At 40.6% G+C, this 25,108-nt stretch overlaps 1 long non-coding RNA gene and 1 pseudogene across 1 annotated transcript in view; both read left to right on the top strand.

The window, feature by feature from the left end:
• The window catches only part of LOC150057232 (uncharacterized), a 44,924-nt gene extending 35,862 nt beyond the window's left edge, over positions 1–9,062 (top strand). Inside the window, exons 2-3 of the long non-coding RNA XR_016537165.1 lie at positions 8,288–8,403; positions 8,986–9,062. This is a non-coding gene — a long non-coding RNA (uncharacterized LOC150057232). The remainder of the gene's footprint in view (positions 1–8,287; positions 8,404–8,985) is intronic.
• A 6,688-nt stretch (positions 9,063–15,750) lies between these two features.
• Positions 15,751–17,329, top strand: LOC150057231 (oxidative stress-induced growth inhibitor 2-like; annotated as a pseudogene).
• The last annotated feature ends 7,779 nt before the right edge of the window (positions 17,330–25,108 follow it).

Genomic DNA, 25,108 nt, shown 5'->3' with positions numbered 1-25,108 from the left:
TTTATGGATTTCTTTATGAGTTCATAAAAATGTTCTAAAATTAGAGATTATGTACAACTCTCAGAGCTTTGTGAACCCTTCACACTATATATTGATGTGTGGTTTTGACATCATGCAAATTGAATCTCAATAAGTATGTTATATAATATGACCAGCTTTCATTTCACATTTATTTCTAGAATTATTTGCTTAAACTTTATTCCCCATTATTGTATTACAAGGGCAGAAATTGTCCTTCCCTCCCAAAGACTCATTAGTGAATCCAGAGCTTTTGATATGATTCCTAGCATATGGTAGGTACTTAAAAAATGTTGTAATAGTAAAATTTTTTTTATTTTTTTAAAAAATTTATTAACATTGATTTTTAATTCATATTTCAAATGACATGTTTGTAATAGTAAAATTTTTATGAGTGGTGGGACATATCTCAGATTCCATTTCATATTTAAAATGGCAATAGCAGTACCCTCTTGCAAGTTTGTGAGAATTAAATCTATTTGTATAGTAAATTATTAAATTAATGATCATATTTGTTTTTTTATTGTAATTAGTAAAAGGGTTACATGATATTTGCCAGATGGAAGGTGCATTAATTCACATACATTGATACCCTTTCACATGTCTTGGTACCCGTTTCCCTCCCCCCCTCACACCCCCCACCCATCTTGGTTTTCCCCCCTTCCCTATCAAATTTCAAATATCCAAATACAAATAAATTCAATATATCAGATAACAAAGTGAGATACTATACCAATATGAGATAACCAAGGGACAGCAAAGGAGATGAGAGACAACATAGTACATTAAGGACAACAATCATTATATGGCTTTTGTTTCACTATCCTGGAGGTCCTTTCAATTAGCTTCACATTATATGTCCTTATGTATCAAGATTTTGCTCTATTGCAAATCTCTGCTAGTAGAGCCCAAGGTTTCTACTGATTATGACGAATGAGGGAAACCATTGAGCCTAAGTTCCTTTGAGTCTGGCTTACTTCACTTAATATGATTTTTTCTAAGTCTTTCCATTTCCTAACAAGTGGGGCGATGTCATTCTTTCTGACAGCAGCATAGAATCCCATTGTGTACAAATACCACAACTTGTTGATCCACTCATCAACTGAGGGACATCTAGGTTGGTTCCATATCTTTGCTATGGTGAATAGTGCTGCAATGAACATTGTTGTGCTAGTGGATTTAGTATGCCCTAGATTCTGGATGGTTGGGTAAATGCCAAGTAGTGGAATTGCTGGGTCATAGGGGAGTTCTATGTTTAGCCTTTTGAGGCACTGCCACACTGCTTTCTATAGTGGTTGAACGAGTTTGCACTCCCACCAACAGTGTAGTAGTGATCCCTCCTGGCCACATCCCCTCCAGCATCTGTTGTCATTCGTTTTCCTGATCCTGGCCATTCTAGCTGGAGTGAGGTGGAATCTTAGAGTTGTTTTGATTTGCATTTCTTTTATGACCAGAGATGTTGAGCATTTCTTCATGTGTCTATAGGCCATTTTACTAGCAGTGGGTTTGTCATACACAGCCTTTATTATATTGAGGAGTGTTCCATGGATTCCTAGTTTCTCCAGACCTTTTAACATAAAGGGGTGTTGGGTCTTGTCAAATGCCTTTTCCGCATCTATTGAGACAATCATGTGATTTTTGTTCCTGTTCCTGTTGATGTGTTGAATTACGTTAATTGATTTGCGTATGTTGAACCAGCTTTGCCTCCCTGTGATGAATCCAGTTTGATCATAGTGTATAATTTTTTTGATAAGTTGTTGTAGACGGTTGGCCAGTATTTTGTTGAGAAGTTTTGCATCGGTGTTCATCAAAGAAATAGGTCTACAGTTCTCTTTCTTTGATGAATCTCTGTCTGGTTTGGGGATGAGGGTTATACTGGCTTCATAGAATGAGTTTGGTAAAGAACCTTCATTTTCAATTTCGTTGAAGAGCTTGAGGAGTATTGGTGTGAGCTCTGCTTTGAAGACCTTATAGAATTCAGCTGTGAATCCATCTGGCCCTGGGCTTTTCTTAGGTGGAAGTTCTCTTATTGCCATTTCTATGTCAGAGCTTGAATAGGCCTGTTGAGTTGGGTTAGTTCTTCTTGGTTCAGTGTAGGTATGTTAATATTGGCTAAGAATTCATCCATTTCTTCTAGATTCTCAAATGTGTTGGCGTAAAGGTTTGAGAAGTATTCCCTCATGATATTCTGGATCTTGGTAATTTCTGTCGTGATTTTACCATTTTCGTCAGCGATTTTGTTTATTTTGATATGCTCTCTTCTTTTTTTGGTAAGATTTGCTAAGGTTTTGTCAATTTTGTTAATTCTTTCAAAGAACCAACTCCTTGTTTTGTTGATTCTTTCTATAATTTTTTTGGATTCCAAATCATTTAATTCTGCTTTGATTTTTAATAATTTGCTTTCTTCTAGTGGGATTAGGGTTGGTTTGTTGCTCTTTTTCCAGGAGCTTAAGGTGAGACATTAACTTGTTGGTTTGCGATTTTTCCAACTTGTTGTAGGCACTCAGCGCTATAAATTTTCCTCTGAGTACTGCCTTTGCCGTGTCCCAAAGGAGTTGGTATTTTGTGTGCTCCTTATTGTTAAATTTCATAAACTGTTGGATTTCTGTTCTGATCTCTTCGATGACCCATTGGTGATTCCACAATGTGTTGTTCAGTCTCCATGAGTTACAGGGTTTTCGTTGGTGGAGATGTGTGTTCAGTTCCAATTTGATGCCTTTGTGGTCTGAGAGCGTGCAGGGAATAATTTCAGTGTTTGTGAATCTGTCCAAGTTTGTTTTATGGCCAAAGATGTGGTCTATTTTGGAAAATGTTCCATGTGCTGCTGAGAAAAACGTATATTGTGTTGTTGCTGGGTGGAATATTCTGCAGATGTCTGTTAAATATAGACACATGAAGAAATGCTCAACATCTCTGGTCATAGAAGAAATGCAAATCAAAACAGCTCTAAGATTCCATCTCACTCCAGTTAGAATGGCCAGGATCAGGAAAACGAATAACAACAGATGCTGGAGGGGATGTGGCCAGGAGGGATCACTACTACATCGTTGGTGGGAGTGCAAACTCGTTCAACCACTCTGGAAAGCAGTATGGCAGTGCCTCAAAAGGCTAAACATAGAGCTCCCCTATGACCTAGCAATTCCACTATTTGGCATTTACCCAACCATCCAGAAACTAGGGCATACTAAATCCACGAGCACAACAATGTTCATTGCAGCATTATTCACCATAGCAAACATATGGAACCAACCTAGATGTCCCTCAGTTGATGAGTGGATCAACAAGTTGTAGTATTTGTACACAATGGAATTCTATGCTGCTGTCAGAAAAAACGACATCTCCCTATTTGTTAGGAAATGGAAAGTCTTAGGAAAAATCATATTGAATGAAGTAAGCCAGACTCAAAGGAACTTAGGCTCAATGGTTTCTCTCATTTGTCATAATCAGTAGAAACCTTGGGCTCTACTAGCAGAGATCTGCAATAGAGCAAAACCTTGATACATAAGGCCATATAGTATGAAGCTAATTGAAAAGACCTCCAGGATATAGAAACAAAAGCCATATAATGAATGATTGTTGTCCTTAATGTACTATGTTATCTCTCATCTCTTTTGCTGTCCCTTGGTTATATCATATTGTTACAGTATCTCACTTTGTTATCTGATATATTGGATTTATTTGTATTTGGTTATTTGAAATTGGATAGGGAAGGGGGGGAAACCAAGATGGGGCGGGGTGGAGGGGAGGGTAATGGGGACCAAGACATGTGAAAGAGTATCAATATATGTGAATTAATGCACCTTTTATGTGGCAAATATCATGTAACCCTTTTATTAATTACAATAAAAAAATAAAACACTTTTCTATTTTCTCAGTTTTCTTCCCAGTGCCTTTCTTTATTCTGTTTTGTAAGCTCTATCTTATTAAACTCAACACATCTCTTTTCCTTTTCACTTTCTATGTCCTTACTGATTTTTTTCTGTAAGTTGTATTTTTCGCTAAGTTTTAGAAAACAGAGAGAGAGAGAGAGAGAGAGAGAGAGAGAGAGAGAGAGAGAGAGAGAGAGAGAGAGAGAGAGAGATTGAGAGATTGAGAGATTGAGAAAGACTAGTACCAGTGTGTTTGCTATCCAGTAACTGTCCCAACAATCCTAGGTTTTTTGCATGCCCCATTAGGGAAATCCAGGCCTCCTCATTCTAGTAGTTAAGGTAGGGCGGATATGTCAGTCCCAGGCAAGTCCATTTCCCAGTATTCCCATGCACCTCAAATTTGACAAAGGTTAGTGGAGCCATGGATTTGGGCAACCTGTTGTCCAGTGCCTGTCTTTACCACAACAGAATCAGGTCCAGGAGGAATAGGCAAACCCAAGACTTTTTTTGTGGTGATCTGAGATAGCAGTGTATTTGGGGGCTACATGACAGTAGCTAAAAGTTGGCATTTAACTTTAAGAGGTCTCCTTTATTGGTGCCCGGTGGCTCACATCTGTAATCCTAGCTACTCAAGAGGCTGAGATCTGAGGATTACAGTTCAAAGCCAGCTCAGGCACCAAAGTCTGTGAGACCCTTACCTCCAATTAACCACCAGAAAACCAGAAGTGGTTCTGTGGCTCAAGGGATAGGGTGTTAGCCTTGAGCCGAAGAGCTCAGGGACAGTGCCTAGGCCCAGAGTTCAAGTCCCATGACCGACCAAAAAATAAAAGAGCGAGATCTCCTTTTGTGGGTCATGGGGCTTGAAGTCTACCTGGGCACTGTCCCTGACTCTTTTGCTCAAGGCTACCACCCTACCCTTTAGCCTAGCCCCAATTCACATTTTCTAGAAGTTAATTGGTTGCAGAGCCTAGAGGCTCACACCAGCCATAGCACAAAAGGACCTCAGATACTTACCTCATTAATCTCTAGAAAATGAGAAGTGGGGCTTGGCTCAAGGGTAGGGTACAGTACGGGTAAGGGTAAGGCAGTAGCCTTGAGCTGAAGAGCTCAGGGACAGCGCCCAGGCAGAGTTCAAGCCCCATGACCCACCAAAAAATAAATAAAACAGTCTCAGGTCCTTTTGTGCCTGGGCTGGCTTTGGACTTTGCTCCTCAGATCTCAGTCTCCTGAGTAGCTAGGATTACAGGCGTGAGCCACAACTCCCGGCTCTGTGTGTGTGTGTGTGTGTGTGATACTCAGAGACCCTATGGCAATTAGAGGTCCATCTAACCACCTGACATGCCATCCAGTATGCTGTTCCTTCCATGGTACTGCATTGACTCTGCTCTGGAGTGATCTGGGTACAAAAACCCAAGTCAGCAAGTTTACCCGAGACGTCCAGTCCCCAAAGCACATTTTCTTTATTTTTTTGGTTGGTGATGAGACTTGAACTCTGGGCTGGACACTGTCCCGAAAGTCTTCAGCTTAAGGCTAGTGCTCTACCATGTTAAGCCATAGCACCATTTCCGTTTTCTGGTGGTTAATTGGAGATAAGTCTCATGGACTTTTGTGCCCAGGCTGGTTTTGAACCTTGATTCTCAGACCTCAGCCTCCTGAGTAGGTAGGGTTACAGGTGTGATCCACAGCGCCTGGCACATTGTCATTTTTTAACGTCTGTGTGGATCACTTGGTTAGCATGTGAAAGCTCCATTGCCTGGAAACACTGCATGTAGCAGCCACCTGTTCATGCATGCAGGTTTCTGTTACCACATCAGCAAGTGACCCACCATCAGTACCAGAGCCTTATTAATGATCAGTTCCTTCTTTGGCCGTTTCTGCAATAAATCTGCTTGATAGCAACCTCCTGTCTCAGTGCTACATCAGTAGCTGTGACCGCTGTGCCCAAAGCCCCTTGTCTAAAATTTGCATATCTTATAATACAGTGTTTCATAGGGGCTCCTGTGGTTACTATAGTTCTTATTTTTTCCATAATTTCTTCATCTGACATCTCGGTCCTTTTTTCTTTGTCTGAAGACCTGGCACCTCTGTCACCATTAGTATCACCATCTGCAACAGGAATAGGGTCAGTTACAGATTGCCTATAACTTTATGTCCTGTTGGGTCACAGGGCAATGACAGGAGGCATAGCCTCTTTGTCCTCATCTTTGTTGTTACTGGTGATGTTTCTGATGCTTTGGTATACAGTGCTGGTGACTTTCTCAGGAAGAGAAAAGCCACAGATGTTTCTTCTTCATTATGGTTGAGTTATAGAACTTGAAGGCATTCAGCAGAGCCTAAGGATTCTTCTACTACTCTAGTTTTGTGATATTTGATGTCTGAATTGGCCAGGCTCTCTGTTGTGGCCTGCCAGTAAATTCTATAGAGTCAGCATCAAAGCACACATGGATGGTACACTCAAAATCAGATGGAGGGAGAAATCTTTTCCACATGGTTCCTTTTCTTAATTTTAACTTCCTTTATCAATGCTGGAAAATATGAATATTATGTTATTACTGATTTTTCCCTCTCATCCCCAGCCCAAACATAGGTACAAGGTTCAAACTGCAATATAGGATCTTGGCCTCTGGTTTTAAAAATGATAACTGCAGCTAAAGAGCTCAGGGACAAAGCTGGCACTGGCCTTTGAAAGATGACTTTCCCAAACGTTGAAGTATACTAACAGAACAAATCCACAGTATATTTTCTGGACATTAAAATTTTTTCATGAGTTATGTAAGACTTTTGACATTCACAAACAGCAATAAAGGTGGATAAATTATTATTAGATGACAATAGTACAGTGCCTTTGTCCATCTGATCATAAAATATTATTTATTGAGCTCCAGAAAATGGAAATTAGGTTGTTTTCTTTGTTGTTGTTCCTTTTCTTTTTGTCTCCTTGCAAATTTGTCTGTCTTTAGCAGGTTAAGAAGGTGACATAGAAAGGAAAAAGGGTGAACAAATGCAACAGTGGTACTCATGTGCAGGGATGGGAAGGTAAAGGAGGAGATGGCAAGGAAGCCTGTGATATTGTCAAAGAAAGAACTGCACTCCGTACCTGACTAATATAACTGTAACTCCTTTGTATATCATCTTTATAGTAATATTTTTGAAAAAGATGGTATGTGGCCAGATGCCAATGCCTCACGCCGTTTTCAATTTTAGCTACTCAACTTAGTAGAGTATGTATCATTTGCCATTTTATTCATGCGTAACTGAAATTATGTTATACTATTTTACACATTTTCCTTTGTGATTTGGGACATGAAACTCAGTTTGTATGTGCAAAACTCTTTGGATTAGATAGTTACTCCTTGTGTGTTTTTCAGATAAAGGTTTGGTCATTAGTGTACTGACCACAGTAATTCTTTGTCTTGTATTGCAGATATTTTTCTTAGCTTTCTTTTGTCAACCTTCATTTATATATGTTAAACTTGTCCATTGTTGGGCCATTTATTATTAAAGTCAAAGTTCTATTGAATGATACTCTTTCTATTATATGTTGGGGACAATGTTTTGAGGTATGAGTGAGGGAAGATAAGTCTGGAATTGGACCATACTTATCTCAAGAGGCTGAGATATAAAGATACCAGTTCAAAACAAGTCTGGGTAGGAAAGTCTGCAGGTGGCTTTATCATGAATTTACAGCAAATGCCTAGAGGTAGAGCTGTGGCCCCTAGCCTTGAGCAAAAAAAGCAAAGTGACAGTGCATGGACCCTGAGTTACACCCCGGGCACAAACCCAAAACTGGAAGAGGTTATGTAACCCAGGCCGAGCTAGAACTTAAGATGGTCCTACTCAATGTTTGGAATTTCAGCAATTGCAATTACCATTACATAGGCGAAAATGTTCTAATTTTATCTTTCTTAACTCAAGGCAATTTAATTATTGTCTCTGATATAGGGGAATGCAGTATAAGTTTCTGAATGCATATTAGTTTTCTAACATATCAGATTGTAGTCTTTGCTCTTACCCTGTGATGTTTATTGTGTCCTGAAAGAATATTCTATTTTCATTTTATCCAAGTAAGGACTGATTTCCTATCCTGTGGTCTACTTCCCTAGTCTTTTGTGCAAAATCACCTATGTTAATTATAAATTGCACTTTTTCCCTCTGTATTGCATTGCAACCTTGATATTTTAGCACTTTTTTCTTTCTCAGCTTTACGGAGTGCTAGAATGGCAGGTTGTTTGGAGGGAAAAAAAAGAACAAAACTCTATATGAGAAGTAATAAGGGGAAAATTAGTATTGTGACTATAAAATCTCTAAATATATATAGGTATATTTAATACAGTGAGTTACATCTCCACTGCTATGAGTTTAACTCCTCCTTTTATATTTTTGAATGTGAAATATTTTAGGAGAATATAACCTTTGAGGATGTGGCCATAAATTTTACCCTGGAAGAATGGGCTTTGTTAATATTTTCTCTACAGAGATGTGATGTTGGAAACCTTGACAAACCTGGACTCTATAGGTAATTGTTCCTTCACCTAACTAGTGACCTGCTAATGTCGTTTACTGATATTGCATGAGTTGGAATGAAAAATGGAACATTTAAGTGAGTGCACTAATTAGTGAATATAACATGATCACATTAATCATGATTATAGTTGGAGTCTTTAATATTTCTTTTCCGTGGTGCTGAAGGAATCAATGATTTCTATGGTTGTATTTCAGAAAAGAAGCAGGAAAAAGAAAATGCTGAAGTTAACTACAAAAATCCAAGGGAAGAATTAAAACTGCACTAAGCAGAGATAATACTGTTCTTTCAAATATTGTAGACTGACAGGACATTTTGAAACCAATTGGATGATACAGATGCATACAGAGAGAAATTGATTTACTCCTAGAAAATGTTTCTCTTAAATTGTGAACAAGTAGATCCCCAAAATGTGAAAATCCAGAAATTTAGAATACACAAATACTGGGACCATTTGGGGAAGACCCATGAAGGCACAGGAGATACTTTCTAATGGATTAATGCTTTTCCAAAAAGTTCTCACTTTGCATGTGGTGTTTTTGGTTCTTGTTCTTGTTTTGTTTTGTTTTCTTACAGGACTCAATTTTTAGAGAGACTCCATGAATATGAACAGAGTGCTCAGTGTGATGAAGCCTTCCAACAGAATGTGGAACAAATAATAAATAAGGAAAATGAAAAAAAGTTAACAATTTAGTCTTGAAAGAGCAACTAAAATTGTTGGAAATAGTTGACTTATTGAGTAACATTCTAAGCTAATTTTGATGGCTTAACAGAGGTCAGTTATTTTGACATTCATGGATTTATTCTTGATGTGTTACCAAGTGTTTTTTTTTCCTAGTCAGAGTATTTTATTTGCAAATGTCCAAGAACATGTAGTAGTATAAGGTTGGTTTTAAAACATTGCACTTAAGAACTATGGCTTAATTCTCGTCAGTTGCTAATTGACCTTGGGTTTCTTGAATCTTGGCCATAGCCAATTTGAAAAGAAATTAGTTTGACTATAATTATATGTAGTGTATAAAAACATACTCAGAGCAGTGCAGCTGTCTTTTAAGAGACCAACATAGGTAAAATAAATACATAATGATTTGTTAGTGCTCTGCTGAAAAGGAGACAATTCCAGACGTTAGAACAGTGTTTTTCCAAAGCATGATCTTTGTCTGCCAAAAGAAAATAGCCCTCTTTGGCCAAAATGCAAAGTGACTTCGTGATAAGAAAAGTTACAAAGGGAAAGTTTAGAGACACAAATGATTTAATGTTGGCTCAAAAACTGAATTTGTTTAACGCTGCTACATGATTTGGGTGAAGTTTCCTTCTGCCCGTTTTTTTTCTTGACCTAGATAAGTACATTTTGAGAAAGCAAGATCTAATGGATTCCAAACAAGCTTGAAACATAACTGTAGGATTATAAAAAGTGACTGGTTACTTTTTTGGTTAATTAATAATTAACTTGAAGATCATGGAATAAGCAAGGAAGTAATATGATATGCTGTTTCAGGACCGAAAAATATGATTAATGTCTTAAGACCAAGGGGACCTAAATTTTATAAAACAATACAGAAAATGCAAATTTCTTGGTTTCTTCCCAGAATTATATTTCAATGACTGAAAACACATTCCAAATATTCATACTCATGATAAAGGATCCTTGGAGACCAGATGCTTACAAATGTGTATAAAACTACAAGAATATCTAAACTTTTAAAGGCAAAGCAGTTGTACATTACTCCATTTTATTCATATACCTGCTTTGTATTGAAACAAAATATTCCATTGCAGAAGCCAGTCACTTTGATAATATTTTAGTGTTATGATTGGATGGTTTTTGCTCAGTTTAATAATAGTTGGTTAAGTTCCCATTTATTTAATTTAAAATAGCTGAATTACTGGTCAAAGGACAGAGGAAGAAAAGGCTGTGATTTTCACAGGACTCATTAAAATATTAAGGTAGGACTTGTAATAAAATTCACATTAAAAATCTGAAATATTTGTAAAAATCTGAGATGTTGAGCTATCCAGTCATGTGAACGCTTGAGTTCAGTTGTTATAAATTGATTAGATATAAGAATTCACTGGGCCCCTGAAAGTGTCATCACAGTTAGACAGTTACAGAAAAGTAACAGTATTTTTCAGAACAAAACTATGTTCTGAGTCCATCCATATTCAAATGTTTTCTGTTTAATAGATCAAATCGGTCCTGTTTCCACATTTGTTTAATGTAAATGTTAGTGTCCTCTTGACTGTGCCTTTTAAATTGAGAAAATTAGTCCTACAAATAATGTGGAAGTTGTTACCACCACAGCATGAATGTATAATTAAAATTAATAGTCTACAAAAAAAAACACATGAAAGAACTCACATTGGAGACAAACCCTATGTTTGCAAGCACTGTGGGAAAACCTTTACTTCCACTGGTTACCTTAAAAAACATGAAAACAAGAGAGAAAACCTATGAATGTCATCAACACAGGAAAATCTTCCCCCCTTCTAGTTACCTTAAAGATCAAGAAAGAATTCACACTGGAGAGAAACCCTATGGATGTAAGCAATGTGGGAAAAAAATTCAATGTCACCAGTGCTCTTCGAAGGCACCAAAGAACCCAAATTGGAGAGAAACTCTATGCATGTAAGAATTGTGGGGAAATATTCACTGAATCTGGTAATTTTAAAGGGCATGAAAGAACTCACATTGGCGAGAAACCCATTAGATGTAAGCAATGCGGAAAAATATTTATTTCTTCTAGTTCCGTTCGAAGACATGAAAGAGTTCACACTGGAGAGAAACCCTATGGATGTAAGCAATGTGGAAGAACCTTCAATTCCTTTAATTCCCTTAAAACACATGAAGGAACTCACACAGGAGAGAAACCCTATGGATGTAATGAATGTGGGAAAACATTCCGTTCTTCCATTGTTCTTCCCATTGTTCTTCGAAGACATCAAACAATTCACACTGGAGAGAAACTCTATGTATGTAACCAATGTGGGAAAGCATTCACTTTTGACTGTGCCCTTCGATTGCATAAAAGAACTCACACTGTAGAGAATCCCTATGAATGTAAGCAATGTGGAGAAACATTCACTATATCTTCTCACCTTCGAAGACAGGAAAATACTCACACTGCGGAGAAACTTTATGGATGTCAGCAATGTGGGAAAACCTTTACTCTTCCCTATTCTCTAAAAAGACATGAAAGAACAGACCGTAATTAAACCCTACAGAAGTAAGCAATGTGGGAAAACATTTGTCCTTCTAGTCAGATAATTATCTGAGTAGCTAGACTTCCAGATTTATCATTATGAGTGTCTAGCTCCTGACTTGTTCTGTTCTTTTGACTCAGGATCTCACTATTAGTGTTGCGCTGACTCCCTTACAATTGTAATTTTCCTTTGTCAAGAGGAGAAGTTGTTTCTTATGTATCCTTACAGTGATCATGACTATTTGGGGTCCTGAGATGAGCAGAGTTTTAGGAATAGACACCACTTTTTTGCAATGATAAACTAGTCCAGGAACAGATCCCAGTGGTCCTTTGTTCCCTGAGCTTTGGGAGACTGTAGGTAACTGTTTATTTAGGTACAGGCACTGCCAAGATCCCCAGCTAATGACTGGGGTTCCTGAGATGTACAGAAGTAAGTGGGCAAATGCCAGCAGCCTGTCTAGAGATTCTGGCATGGCAGCTAGATGAGGGTTGGCTGGAGAGCTTGTGGAAGCAATGTGCCTCCATCCTTGGCACACCATGTGTTGCAAGTGACTCCATTTGATATGAGTTTGTGCAGAAGGCAAGATTTTAGACCCAACCTCTCCTTTGCATAAGACATCACCACTCTGGTGCTGAGGACAGTCAAGAGTGGCTACTTCACATCTGCAATTGCAGATTGTCCCCAGAGTGTGGACTCACACTCAGTATGAATCTGGGGTATGATCATTTGTAATCTAGAAGGAAGTACATCCATTGACGCTTAGAGAAGGACAGAGGAGCATGGCTTCTAGTTCTCATTCTGAGAACTAAATTCAAAGGCACTAACCTACCACACAGTTTTCTGCTGGATTCTGTGTGTGTGTGTGTGGAATCTGAACTCAGAGCTTAGGCACTGCACCTAATCTCTTTCACTGAAGGCTAGCCACAGCTCCACTTCTGGTTTTCTGGCTTTAATTGTAGATAAGAATAGAAACTGCTTGTGTTGAGTCAAGGCTATTGCCACTTTTTTCCATATATTTTTATTGTAATAGAAGGGTTACATTATATTCACCAGATAGAAAGTGCATTACTTCACATACATTGATACCCTTTCTCATGTCTTGGTCCCCATTTCCCTTCCCCCACTCCCGCCCTTGTTTTCCTCCCTTCCCTGTCTGACTTCAAATAACCAAATACACATATATACAGTATATCAGATAACAAGATGAAATACTGTAACATTATGAAATAACCAATGGACAGCAAAAGAGATGAGAGATAACATAGTACATTAAGGACAACAATCACCCATTTTATGGCTTTTGTTTCTATATCCTGGAGGTCCTTTCATTTAGCATCATACTATATGGCCTTATATATCTAGGTTATGCTCTATTGTCAATCTCTGCTAGTAGAGCCCAAGGTTTCTACTGATTATGACAAATGAGGGAAACAATAGAGCCTATGTTCCTTTGAGTCTGGCTTACTTAAGTTTTTCTAAGTCTTTCCATTTCCATACAAATGGGGCGATGTCATTCTTTCTGACAGCAGCATAGAATTCCATTGTGTATAAATACCACATCTTGTTGATCCACTCATCAACTGAGGGGCATCTGGGCTGGTTCTCCAGCCAGGAGAAAGGTCAGATCAAAATTTTAAAGAACCAGGGTTCATGGGTTTGAATTTGTAAAATGCCATTTGGATATCAGGGAACTAATTGTGCTTGTTTAAGCCTGTGAATATCAGCTTCAAACTTCCAAATAGGTGTTAGAAAAATGAACTCTTAGTTTGAAGATTCTCAGTGCACCAGCTTAAGTCAGTAAAGGGTACATTTCTTTGTGTACACTGAAAACTCTTTTGTCACTTCCCAGTTATTCCCTCCCATTCCCACCCACAAGATTTATAATTCATTTTCAACCTAGTTTCCCATGAATATCATTGCTGCATTTTTTTCATTCTTTGCCTCTCCATTTCTGTGCTTTATCTTATACTCCTAAAGAAATTACATAAATAAACAGAAAAAAACCCTCATTTTCATTTCCTGAAATTCATATCCATGAATATTGTCCTCTTTGGTCAAATGCACATAGGCATTATGCTTTTATGAGTAATCCTAGCTATTCAGGAGGCTGGGAACTGAGGATCACAGTTCAAAGCCAAAACAGGCAGGAAAGTCAGTGATAATCTTATCACCAAGAGCTACCAAAAAGCTGAATGTTGAATGCTTTATGTTTTAAGTACAAAAACAATGAATTTCATGGTTGGGATGTATCTTTTTCTTTTCTTGGGCCTGCTAGCAGCAATTTGTTGCCTTCTAATTGTTTCTTGCATTTTAGACAACTATCCTCATGGGAAAGATGAGACTCTTTACCAGTCAAATACTTGGACAGTACCTGGTCAAACAACAAAGCAGAGGCCCCAGATTACTTGACCCCTTTACAGTGAGAAATAGCTACAGTATCCCTAGTTATTAAATATCAAAGTTGGTGGATGGGTAGGAGCATGGCCTAGTGGTAGAGTGCTTGCCTAGCATGCACAAAGACCTAGGTTTGATTTCTCTGTACCATATAAACAGAAAAGGCCAGAAAGTGTGCTGTGAATCAAGTGGAAGAGCACTAGCTTTGAGAAAGCCCAAGGACAGTGTCCACCCCTGAGTAAAGCCCTAGTATTGTCCAGGAAAAAAAATGGCCCTCATTATCAAAGTGGGGAATGATGGCATTTCCTCCATGGCAGGGCCATCAGGATAGGTGGGTACTCCTACAATCTAGCCAGATCTAGCTGGGCATACAGAGAACCTCCCACCTATCGTCCTAGAGTTACAGGATTCACCAGGCTGGTGGCTGGATATCATGTCATTCCCTCTCCTGGCGAGGAATTGGCCTCTCCAATAAACACTGTAAACCTCCTACCAGGTGCAGTGGCTTATGGCTGTAATTCTAGCTACTCAGGGGACTGAGATTTGAGGATCACGGTTCAAAGCCAGCCCGGGCACTAAAGACCATGAGACTCATCTCCAATTAACCACTAGGAAACTGGAAGTGGTGCTGTGGATCAAGGAGTAGAGCGATAGTCTTGAGGTGAGGTGCTCAGGGACAGTGCCCAGGCCCAGAAAGTTCAAGCCGCAGGACTAGCCAAAAAAAAAAAATTCAAAGTGCCAAAAAAACCCAACTACACTTTAAGCCTCTAACAGATTATTTGAACGAAAACTTAGGTAAAACAATGGAAACTATACTGAAGAGTGTATAGAATAATTAGAGAATCTGGCATGTATACATACCAATATACTTTCTTCAGGAAGAAAGAAAATGACATTAAAACAAAGATCTTGAAGAATGTGAAAAAAAAGGCAAACACGAATGCCCTTTTCTTCATCTGTTCTCACACAGAAGCTACTATCAAACATATACAGAAAGCTTGGCTCCAGTGGCTCATACCTGTAATTATAGCTACTCAGGAGGCTGAGATGTAAGGATCTGGTTCAAAACCAGAGTGGGGGGCATGAAGTATGGCCTAGTGGTAAAGTGCTTACCTAGCATGCATGAAGACCCAGGTTAGATTCCTCGATACCACCTACCTAGAAAAAGCCAGAAGTGACACTGTGGCTCAAGTGTTAGAGCACTAGCCTTTAGGAAGATGAAGGACAGTGCTCAGTCCCTGAGTTCAAACCCAGGACTGGCAAAAAGAAAAAAAAAAGCCAGCTTGTGCATGAAATTCTGTGAGACTCATCACCAATTAAACACTAGAAAACCAGAAATGGCACTGTGGCTCAAAGTGGTAGAACATTAAGACTTGAGCTGAAAAGCTCAGGGACAGGGCCCAGGCCCAGAGTTCATGCCCCACAGCTGACCAAAAACAAATTAAAAAAACATGCAGAGCCTCCCCCTTCTGCCCCCTGCAGCTAGGTCGGAGGTAATTCCCTTGCAGGGAGGGCTGGAGAGCCCTTACTTAAAGGAGCCCTTCCAGGAAGCAAGACTGCCACAGAGAGACCTCTGGGGGCAGGGCTCTGGCACTTGAGGCTGGGCAATTCCACCCCAGAGCCTGTGATGTGAGGCCCATGGCCTACAGCCCCCAGACCGGAGCAAGAAGCACTAAGTGAAACTGAAACGGAGAGATTTTTAATCCCTTAGTGCAATATTTTGATGCTAATTTGGGGCAAAAAGCGATGCCATTAGTTGAAGAAACTTCATTACTGGAAGATTCAGCAGTGATTTTGCCTGTGGTAATAATAGGAAATGGGCCCTCATGAATATGCCTCTCTTAGATGTTTTCTGGTTATAGGCCATATCTATCATCGGAAGCAATACACCCAAATACAATCCTTCATAGTAAATTAGAAGAAGTAAGACATCTTTCCATTGTGGATCAGGAAGGACTTAGAATACTTGTCTGAGGGTCTTGAAGGCTGATCATCCAATCCAATTGCAGTACTTTTTGACTCACTTCATCCAGATGCTGACTTTGGATATGATTACCCATCTGTTTTGCAATGGAAACTAGAACAACATCATTACATCCCTCACTTAGTTCTTGGTAAAGGTCCTCCAGATGGAGCTTGGCATGCACAGAGGCTGCTGAATTCAGCCTAGACTTCAGAATTATAATTGATAAAAGGAGGAAAAGTGTTCTAAGTTGTAAAAATCTAATATGCTGACCATCAGCTTTGGGAACTGGATGGAGTTACCTGGACTTAAAGATTGGGTAGCGAGCAAATGAAGGAATCTAAAAGGCGATCAAGTAGTGCCAGAGGAAATAGCTTGCTACAAACATTACGTAAAAGTCATGGGTTTTCAGAAGAATTTCAGAGAGAATACTTATATAACCTCTGTATCTAGACTTTACAGAGATCAAGATGATAACAACAGCCAAGACAAAGATATTTCAAGGAAGCATTTACAGATAGAGAAGTCAAAACTGATCAAGAGAAACTGGGAAGTCAGAGGTTACCAGTGAATAGCAGATGGTGCTCATGTTCCCTTTTGTCTCTTTGCTGAGACTATAGCTCTGGCAACTGGAACAATGGATTCTCCTGCCCATCTGGAAATTGAAGGGAAAAAATTTTCCTTTAGTGTTTCATTCAGTGCCTGAATTTGGGGCTGCTGTAAACAAAGGAAAACTGTGTGGCAAAGTGGATCCAGTGTTAATTGTAGGTTCTGGGCTCACTGCAGCTGAGGCAGTACTTTGTGCTTATAACAGTAATATCCCTGTGATCCATGTATTTCACAGACGAGTAACTGATCCAAGCTTAATCGTCAAACAGCTTCTGAAAAAGCTTTATCTTGAGTATCATAAAGTGTGTCATATGATGTGTACTCAGTCATTTTCTGCAGACTCAACTCTTATTTGATTATACCAGCTTTCCTGAGCACCATGTGCTTTCTTTCATGCCGGACATGAAATGCATTCTTCAGAGCGTCTCTGGATTGAAGAAAATATTTAAGCTTTCTGCAGCAGTAGTATTGATTGGTTCTCATCTTAATCTGTCTTTTCTGAAAGAACAAGGGTGTTACCTAGGACATAATTCAAGCCAGCCAATCACATGTAAGAGTAATCCTGTGGAAATTAATGTATATACCTATGAATGTATTAAAGAAGCCAACCTTTTTGCACTGAGCCCTTTGGTTGGAGATAATTTTGTTCGATTTTTGAAGGGAGGGGCATTGGGTGTTACCTGCTGTTTAGCTGTTAGACAGAAGAAAAAGTATTTGTTTGTTGAAAGAGGAGGGGGAGATGGGATAGCTTAAAGCAAGTTGTTAACAAGTAATTCAAGTGGACAAGTCACCATTAAAGATTTTAATAGTGGTTTTGCAGTGTACGGCCTAGAATTTTCTGGACTTGAATGAGCTGGAGGAGAACCTCAAGCTATAGTAACTTCATTTTTAAAGTTACCAGAACTTGGTGTCATGGTTTATATAATATATCAAAGGTGCCTCTGTTGGACAAATAGAAACACTGCCAACATAAAATACTTTAAGCTTTCATTTGACTGGAACATTTTTTTCCCAAGACCTACTTTTCATACCAGTTTTTGTTCCTTCTTTTTACCTACATGGTCCTAGTAGGATGGAAACAGTTCATCATAATCGGTCACCTTCTTGTTCAAAATTTGAGCCAAGAGTCACCATCAACAGCTTCACCTGTAGCTTGTTGGAAATCTGTTCTGAAGCCCCATGACATACTGCTTAATCAGAAACCAAATTCTTGCAAGATCCCCCAAGGCCATGTATTCCTTTAGGTTTTTGAGACTGGTCTAGGTAAATGATGTAGAATGTGTGTACAATATGCATAATGGGGTAAGGCAGATGAAAGAGGCATTTTCAACTCAGGGGCGTTATTTTGAAATTATCTGTTGTATTAATCTAATTTATTACCAGATATTATGATCTTTTAAAAATATTTTTATTGTTGAAACCTTCATTCTAATAATGTAAACATTCCAATAATGTTGGTATCACTTTGACATTTAAGAATCCCCCTACCTTACCATGTCTGAAGAGAAAATCATGAATGACATGAGCTGCCTATGGGATGGCTTTAAACCTCAATCTTCAGATCTCAGCCTCCTGAGTAGCTAGGATTAAAGGCATGAGCCACTGGTGCCCGGCTGCACAAAGCTTATTATTATTATTATTATTATTATTATTATTATTATTATTATTGTGTTGTCGGGATAATGTATAGAAGGGTTACAGTTACATTCGTCAATATATAGGTACATTATTTCTTGAACCTTATACTCCTCACATATTTTCCCCCTTTCCCTCCCTGCACAAATATTTTAAAGAGTAGGGCAACAAAGCCCAACAAAAGCAGAGTATATAGGAACAAGCAAAGTTTCCATCTAGGGAAGCAGCTCAGGGGCCAGCCTAACTTTCCATATAGGGGTAAGATACTAGAGGTGAGTGTGGGAACCTGTAAATGCTGAGCCATGAGGTCTAATAAGGAGAATTGGCCATTCTCTGACTCCCGGAAAGCTGGGCATGGCCTGAGAAAGATTAATTGCACTTAGAAGCATTACAGAGACCCAAGATTTGGCCCTAAATGTGAGTTAATCGAATTCCAAACTTCCACAAACTCTCAGAATTCTGAGAGTCTCTTAAAATGATTGATTGGTCCCCATGTAAAGGACCTCAGATTTCCTAACCTAGGTGTAGCCTAATTCCATACCCAACTTTCTGGGAAGTTAGGGATAGACATAAATCTATGCTAATCATGCCAGCTTCTTAAGTTTTTACCACTTGAGTATATCACATGATTGATGCTTGTGATTTCAAGGTTACTGCGGCCTCACTTTTTCTGCACATACACCCCTGTACCCTTCTCAATAAATACAGTGTAAAATGGATACAGGACACCTGAGCTGAAGGAACACTTCAGGCCCCTGGAGTCCCAAACCTCAATTCAATGGTTTGGTGTCTGTTACTGTCTTTGCCCCAGTTGCTGCACATTGTCACATCTGGCCCCTAACTTGGGACTTGAACTGGGGCCTAGGCACTGTCCCTGAGCTATTTTGCTCAAGGTTAGTGTTCCACCACTTGAAGCCATAGCACCACTTCCAGCCAAGCTACTAGTCTGGTATGTGGGTCTCTCTCAATTTCTATGGAAAGCTGGGCATGCTAATTTGTGTGTGTGTGTGGGGGGGGTTACAGCCTTGAACTTGGCCTGGGCACTGTTCCTGAGCTCTTCAATCAAGGCTACTGCCCCACCCCTGGGCCTGGGCATTGTCCTTGAGCTCTTCAGCTCAAGGCTACCACCCTTCCTTGGAGCCAAACCCCACTTCCCATTTTCTAGAGGTTAATTGGAGATAAGAGTCTCAGGTCTTTTTGTGCCCAGGCTGGCTTTGAACCTTGATCCTCAGTTCTCAGCCTCCAAAGTAGCTAAGATTAGCTACTGTGCCCAGCTAATTTTTTAAAGACTGGCTGTGAGCTTTCTCACTCCATCACCCTGGGTCTTGAACTCAGGGCCTAGGTGCCTGTAATCCTAACTACTCAGGAGGCTGAGATCTGAGGATCAAGGTTCAAAGCCAGCCTGGGCACAAAAGTCTGTGAGAACTTTATTTCCAATTAACCACCAGAAAACCAGAAGTGGCACTGTGGCTCAATGTGATAGAGGACTAACCTTGAGCTGAAGAGTTCAGTGACATTACCCAGGCCCAGAGTTCAAGCCCCATGACTGACCAAAACGAAAAAGAAAAAAGGAGTAGCTAGAACGCATTCAGCTGTATAAATTATCTGCAAATCCAGGTGCCGGTGGCTCACGCCTATAATCCTAGCTACTCAGGAGGCTGAGATATGGGGGTCACAGTTCAATGTCAGCTTAAGCATGAAAGTCACTGACACTCTTATCTCCAATAAGCTAACAAAGAAGTTGGAAGTGGAGCTGTGGCTCATGTGGCAGAGTGCTAGCTTTGAACAAAAAAAGTTTAGGGGAGCTGGGTGCAGTGTTTTGTCCAGTTTTTTTTTTGTATTGTTTGTTGTATTTTCATATGTATGTGGTACTGAGGAATCAAACCTGGGTTTTCATGCATGCCAGGCAAGCACTCTACCATTAGGCCCAACTGATGGCCCAGGTTTTGTTTTGTTTTGTTTTGCCAGTCCTGGGGCTTAAACCCAGGGCCTGAGCACTGTCCTTGGGCTTTCTCAAGGGTAGAGCGCTACCATTGGAACCACAGCGCCATTTCCAGCTTTTTTCTATATATGTGGTACCAAGAAATGAACTCAGGTTTTTGTGCATGATAGACAAGCACTCTACCACTAGACCAAACTCCCGGCCCCTTCTCATTTGTATTTTTAAATAAGCTTCAGAAAATGTATAAACTCTTAACAGCATAGTTTTAAGAAAATAATTGGTATTAATACCACCAACAAAGAGAACGTTCATTCTTGAGTATACATAGGTAAACAAGAACCAAACATGAATACAGCGAGTGTGGTGGCTCATGCCTGTAATTCTAGCTACTCAGGAGACTGAGATCTGAGTAGTTCAAAGCCAGTCCTGGCAGGAAAGACTGTGAGACAATTATCTCCCATTAACCTCTAGAAAACAAGAAGTGGGGCTTTGTCCAGGGGCAGGGCAGTAGCCTTGAGCTGAAGAGCTCAGGGACAATAGCCAGGCCCAAGGATAGGGTGGTAGCCTTGACCTGAAGAGCTCAGGGACAGCGCCCAGGCCGAGTTCAAGCCCAGTGACCCACAAAAAACAAAACCAAAAAATCCTTGGGGCATGGTGGCTTTCGCCTATAATCCTACTCAGGAGGCTGAGATCTGAGGATTGAGGTTCAAAGCTAGCCTGGGCACAAAAGGACCTGAGACTCTTATCTCCAATTAACCTCTAGAAAACGAGAAGTGGGGCTTGGTCCAGGGGCAGGGCAGTAGCCTTGAGCTGAAGAGCTCAGGGACAGTACCCAGGCCCAAGGATAGGGTGGTAGCCTTGACCTGAAGAGCTCAGGGACAGTGTCCAGGCTGAGTTCAAGCCCCATGAGAGCCCTCTCCCTCCCCCCAAAACCACAAAACTTCAGTGAGACAGCCAGTTTGTTGCCTGTGGCTCCTGACTGTAATGCTAGCTCTTCAGGAAGCTGAGATCTGAGGATCGTGATTGAAAGCTAGCCCTCCCAGGAATGTTCTCCACACCCCACACCTCCAGCCAGGGCATGTGTCATTCCTTGTGGTTAAGCTCCAGGACTTCAGTGAGACAGCCAGTTTGTTGCCTGTGGCTCCTGACTGTAATGCTAGCTCTTCAGGAAGCTGAGATCTGAGGATCGTGATTGAAAGCTAGCCCTCCCAGGAATGTTCTCCACACCCCACACCTCCAGCCAGGGCATGTGTCATTCCTTGTGGTTAAGCTCCAGGACTTCCACAAAAAGAAACCAAAGTAAAACCCTGCAAAGAACTGCACCAACTCACCCCCACTTCTTCCTTTACCCCAGACCCTCTACAGACCTTTAAAAAAATAATTCTCCCAAGATTGGCAGAAGAGAAGCAATGTTGATAGAAATGATGGCTTGTCTCAGATTCCCCTAAGAGAAGGCTCTATTGGGCATGTACAGCATGACATGATGTCTCCACTGGACACAAAAATCACCCCAGGATTTGGGTACCCCCTCCCTTGTTTCTTCATTCCTTCCTGGAGGGCTACTCGGCTGGAACATCCTGGATATATTGAAGAACACCCTGAGGTCACAGTTTGTCTTTTGTTTTGAGGGTCATGGGACTTGAACTCTGGGCCTGGACTCTGTTCCTGAGTTCTTCAGCTCAAGGCTAGCACTTGAGCCATAGCACCACTTCTAGTTTTCTGGTGGTTCATTAGAGACAAGAATTTCACAGACTTTAGTGTTTGGGTTGGCTTTGAACTGCGATCCTTAGATCTCAGCCTCTTGAGTAGCTAAGATTACAGGCTTGAGCCACCTGTGCCCCACTAGGGGGTCACAATTTGTATAGCTTCTCATTACAAATGTATGACCATTAAGTCCCTTTGAGCTGGGGGGTTAGATGGACTAGACATGGCTAGAGCTTTAGAGATACTGACATATACTATAAGTGGAAGCAGAGTGGAGGAGCTCAGGGCCTGCTGGTATTGTGATCTATGTTGTGTCCTGGATAGCTGGGTGTTCAAAGGTGTACTGATAGGGCTGTTGCCCATGTGTAGCTTATGCATGGAACGAATTGGCCACTAGGGGTCACTGGAGACTGGGACAATTACAGGAATGACATGGGGAGCAGGGCCAGTCCCTGCCACTTAATGGCGTTTGATCTTGCAGACTCTTGTGGGAGCCTGCCTTAACCAGGTGGCCAGATCATCCCAGGACCTCTTGAGTAGGAGCTAGAACTACAATACCTGTCCAAAATTGCTTTTTGTTTTGTTTTGTTTTTCTGCCAGTCACAGGTCTTGAACTCAGAGCCTGAGCAATGGCCTTGGGCTTTCTCAAGGCTAGCACTCTATCACTTGAGCTGCAGCACCATTTCTGGTTTTTCTATCTATGTATGTGGTACCGAGGAATTGAACCAGGGTCTTCGTGCATGCTAGGCAAGCACTGTATCACTAGGCCAAACTCCCACTCTTTTTAGGCTAGGGTAGATGGGGACTTTCAGGTAGGCCCTCAATAGAAGGTTGACAGCCAGGTTTAGGTTTGTTTACCCTGCCTGCTCCCATACCTAGGGGTTTCCTGGTGTCTGTATGTGCTGGGGTTAATAGGGTGGGGTCAATCCTCAATATTCCATGTTTAGATATATAAAATTTGACCAATGGGGAGAAGTAAGTCCTTTATATAGAGTGTTTGGATAGATTAAAAAAAAAAAAAAAGAGGAAGCTGGAAGAAGAGACCAGAAAAGAAGTCAGACTCCGGAAATTCTTTGTCCTGTCCTATTTTAAACTTAAAGGGTAAACAGTCTTTTTGACTGGTGGGGGTATCCTGATGCCAGCTGTCTGGCGCTTTCAGATAATGTTAATCATACATTTCAGGCAAGGCTAGGTGTAGGGTTTTCCTGAGAACTAGGAGGGTGTCATGCTTGCTTGCTTGCACATGCCAATTTTGACTTTTACAATTATAGGTTCACTTGTGTGCCTGCCATACAGCCATCGGCCATCTGGAATTGGAATGGTTAAGTGGTGTAAAATTATTGGCCACCTGCATGTGGCTATGTGTGGTCTTTGCCTTTATAAATATCCCTCCCTACTTTTTGAATTCAGGGCTACTCACTCCTGAGTTGAGTTAGCCCCTGCCAGTCTGCCCAATAATCTTCAGATTTTTTTTTTTTACCATCAGTCAGAGTTTGACTTTAATGGGCTTCTAAATCACTTCAAATCCAGAGACAAGAAAGAATGCTGTAAGGTACGAAAGAAGACAAGGAATTGGATAGGTGCCAAAACACTTTGGAGCTGTAAAGTAAAAATAAAATTAAGTGGGCCAGGATTTCGGCCTTGTGGTTTTGTGCTTGTCTAGCATGCACAAAGCCTGGGTTCGATTCCTCAGTACCACATACACAGAAAAAAGCTGGAAGTGGTGTTGTGGCTCAAATGGTACAGTGGTAGCCTTGAGAAAGCCCAAGAACAGTGCCCAGGTCTTGAGTTCAAGCCCTAGGACTGGAAAAAATAATTTAAATCTAAAAAACCAAAAGTGGGGACAAACATATCTAACATCCAAACAAATAAGATAAAATTGAATATAGAGAATGGGAAGGCAGAAACTGAAGGAAGTTTTACATCATGAAGTTTGATGAATAGATAAGTTTACCAATAGTTCTAAACATTCATCTAGTATCACTTAACTTTGAACTATGTAAATATACTGATTAAGAGAAACGAAGTATTAAAAACCAATACCAAACTGTGTGTTGTCTACAGGAAAACTGAAATATAACACATTTTAGAGTAGCAGAAATGGAGTTGACAAGTAATAGTCAAGGATTAAATTTTTCAGGGGTAGCCATATACCAGTAACACACATCTGTAATCCCGGGTATTCAGAAGACTGAAATCTGAGGATCACATTTGAAACGAGTTTCGGGAGAAAAGATCATGAGATTCTTACCTCTAACCATCAGAAAGTAGAAAGTAGATTTGTGGCTGAAGTGGTAGCATGGCAGTCTTGCGCAAAAATACCAGGATCGGAGCTTAGGCCTGAGCTCTAGGACCCATCACACACCCATACCCCCCCCCACACACACACTCACACCACACACTCTAGGACCTCCTCCCCCTCACAAATGCAATGTACTCACAGAATAACACATTGAATTGAAACCCCACAGTACAGTGTGTGTGTGTGTGTGTGTGTGTGTGTGTGTGTGTCTCAGTAGCTATGGTTGTAAGTGGAATCTCTGCCCAACTTGAAAATAAAAATATAAATCTTTTAAGACAAGCCATGTGCTAGTGGCTCATGCCTGGAATCCAAGTTGAAAAGAGGCTGAGATCTGAAGATCAGAGCTGGAACCAGCCTGGGAAAGTGAAGTCCAGGAAACTTTGCCAGAAACCACCCCAAACCCCAAAATGACAAAAGGCAAAACAGAACAACCACCACCAAACCAAACCAAACAATACCTATCAGAAAATCTGGTAGAGCTAGCTTTGAGTTAAAAAGTTCAGGGAGAGCACTCAGGCCTTGAGTAAGTTCAAGACTCTAGGACACACACACAGGATAGGTGGAACAAATTCAGCTTTATAAATTATCCCAAGGCTACTATAAAACCGTTCCAGGAGCTAAAGCCTAAACTAACAAGAGATGGATTTGGGGATCTTTTCCTCTTTTTTTGTTGTTGGTCATGGGGCTTGAACTCTGGGCCTGGGCGCTGTCCCTGAGCTCTTCAGCTCAAGGCTACTGGAGCCACAGCCCCACTTCCCGTTTTCTAGTGGTCAATTGAAGAGTCTCACATTCTTTAGTGCCTGGGCTGGCTTTGAACTGTGATCCTCACAGGGGATCTTTCCACACGGGGTAGACTCAGAAAGGTAAACAAACAAAAAGACCCCAAGGCCTCGAGGGTGGGGCTCTGCTAGGCGGAGACAGTCGCACAGATTGTTTCTGATTGGCTGAG

This window comes from Megascapheus bottae, chromosome 11 (assembly GCF_031878675.1).
Source record: "Megascapheus bottae isolate mThoBot1 chromosome 11, mThoBot2.hap1, whole genome shotgun sequence".
NCBI lineage: Eukaryota > Metazoa > Chordata > Mammalia > Rodentia > Geomyidae > Megascapheus > Megascapheus bottae.
Note: the sequence above shows the minus strand (reverse complement) of the source record. Positions and strands in the feature narration are given on the sequence as shown.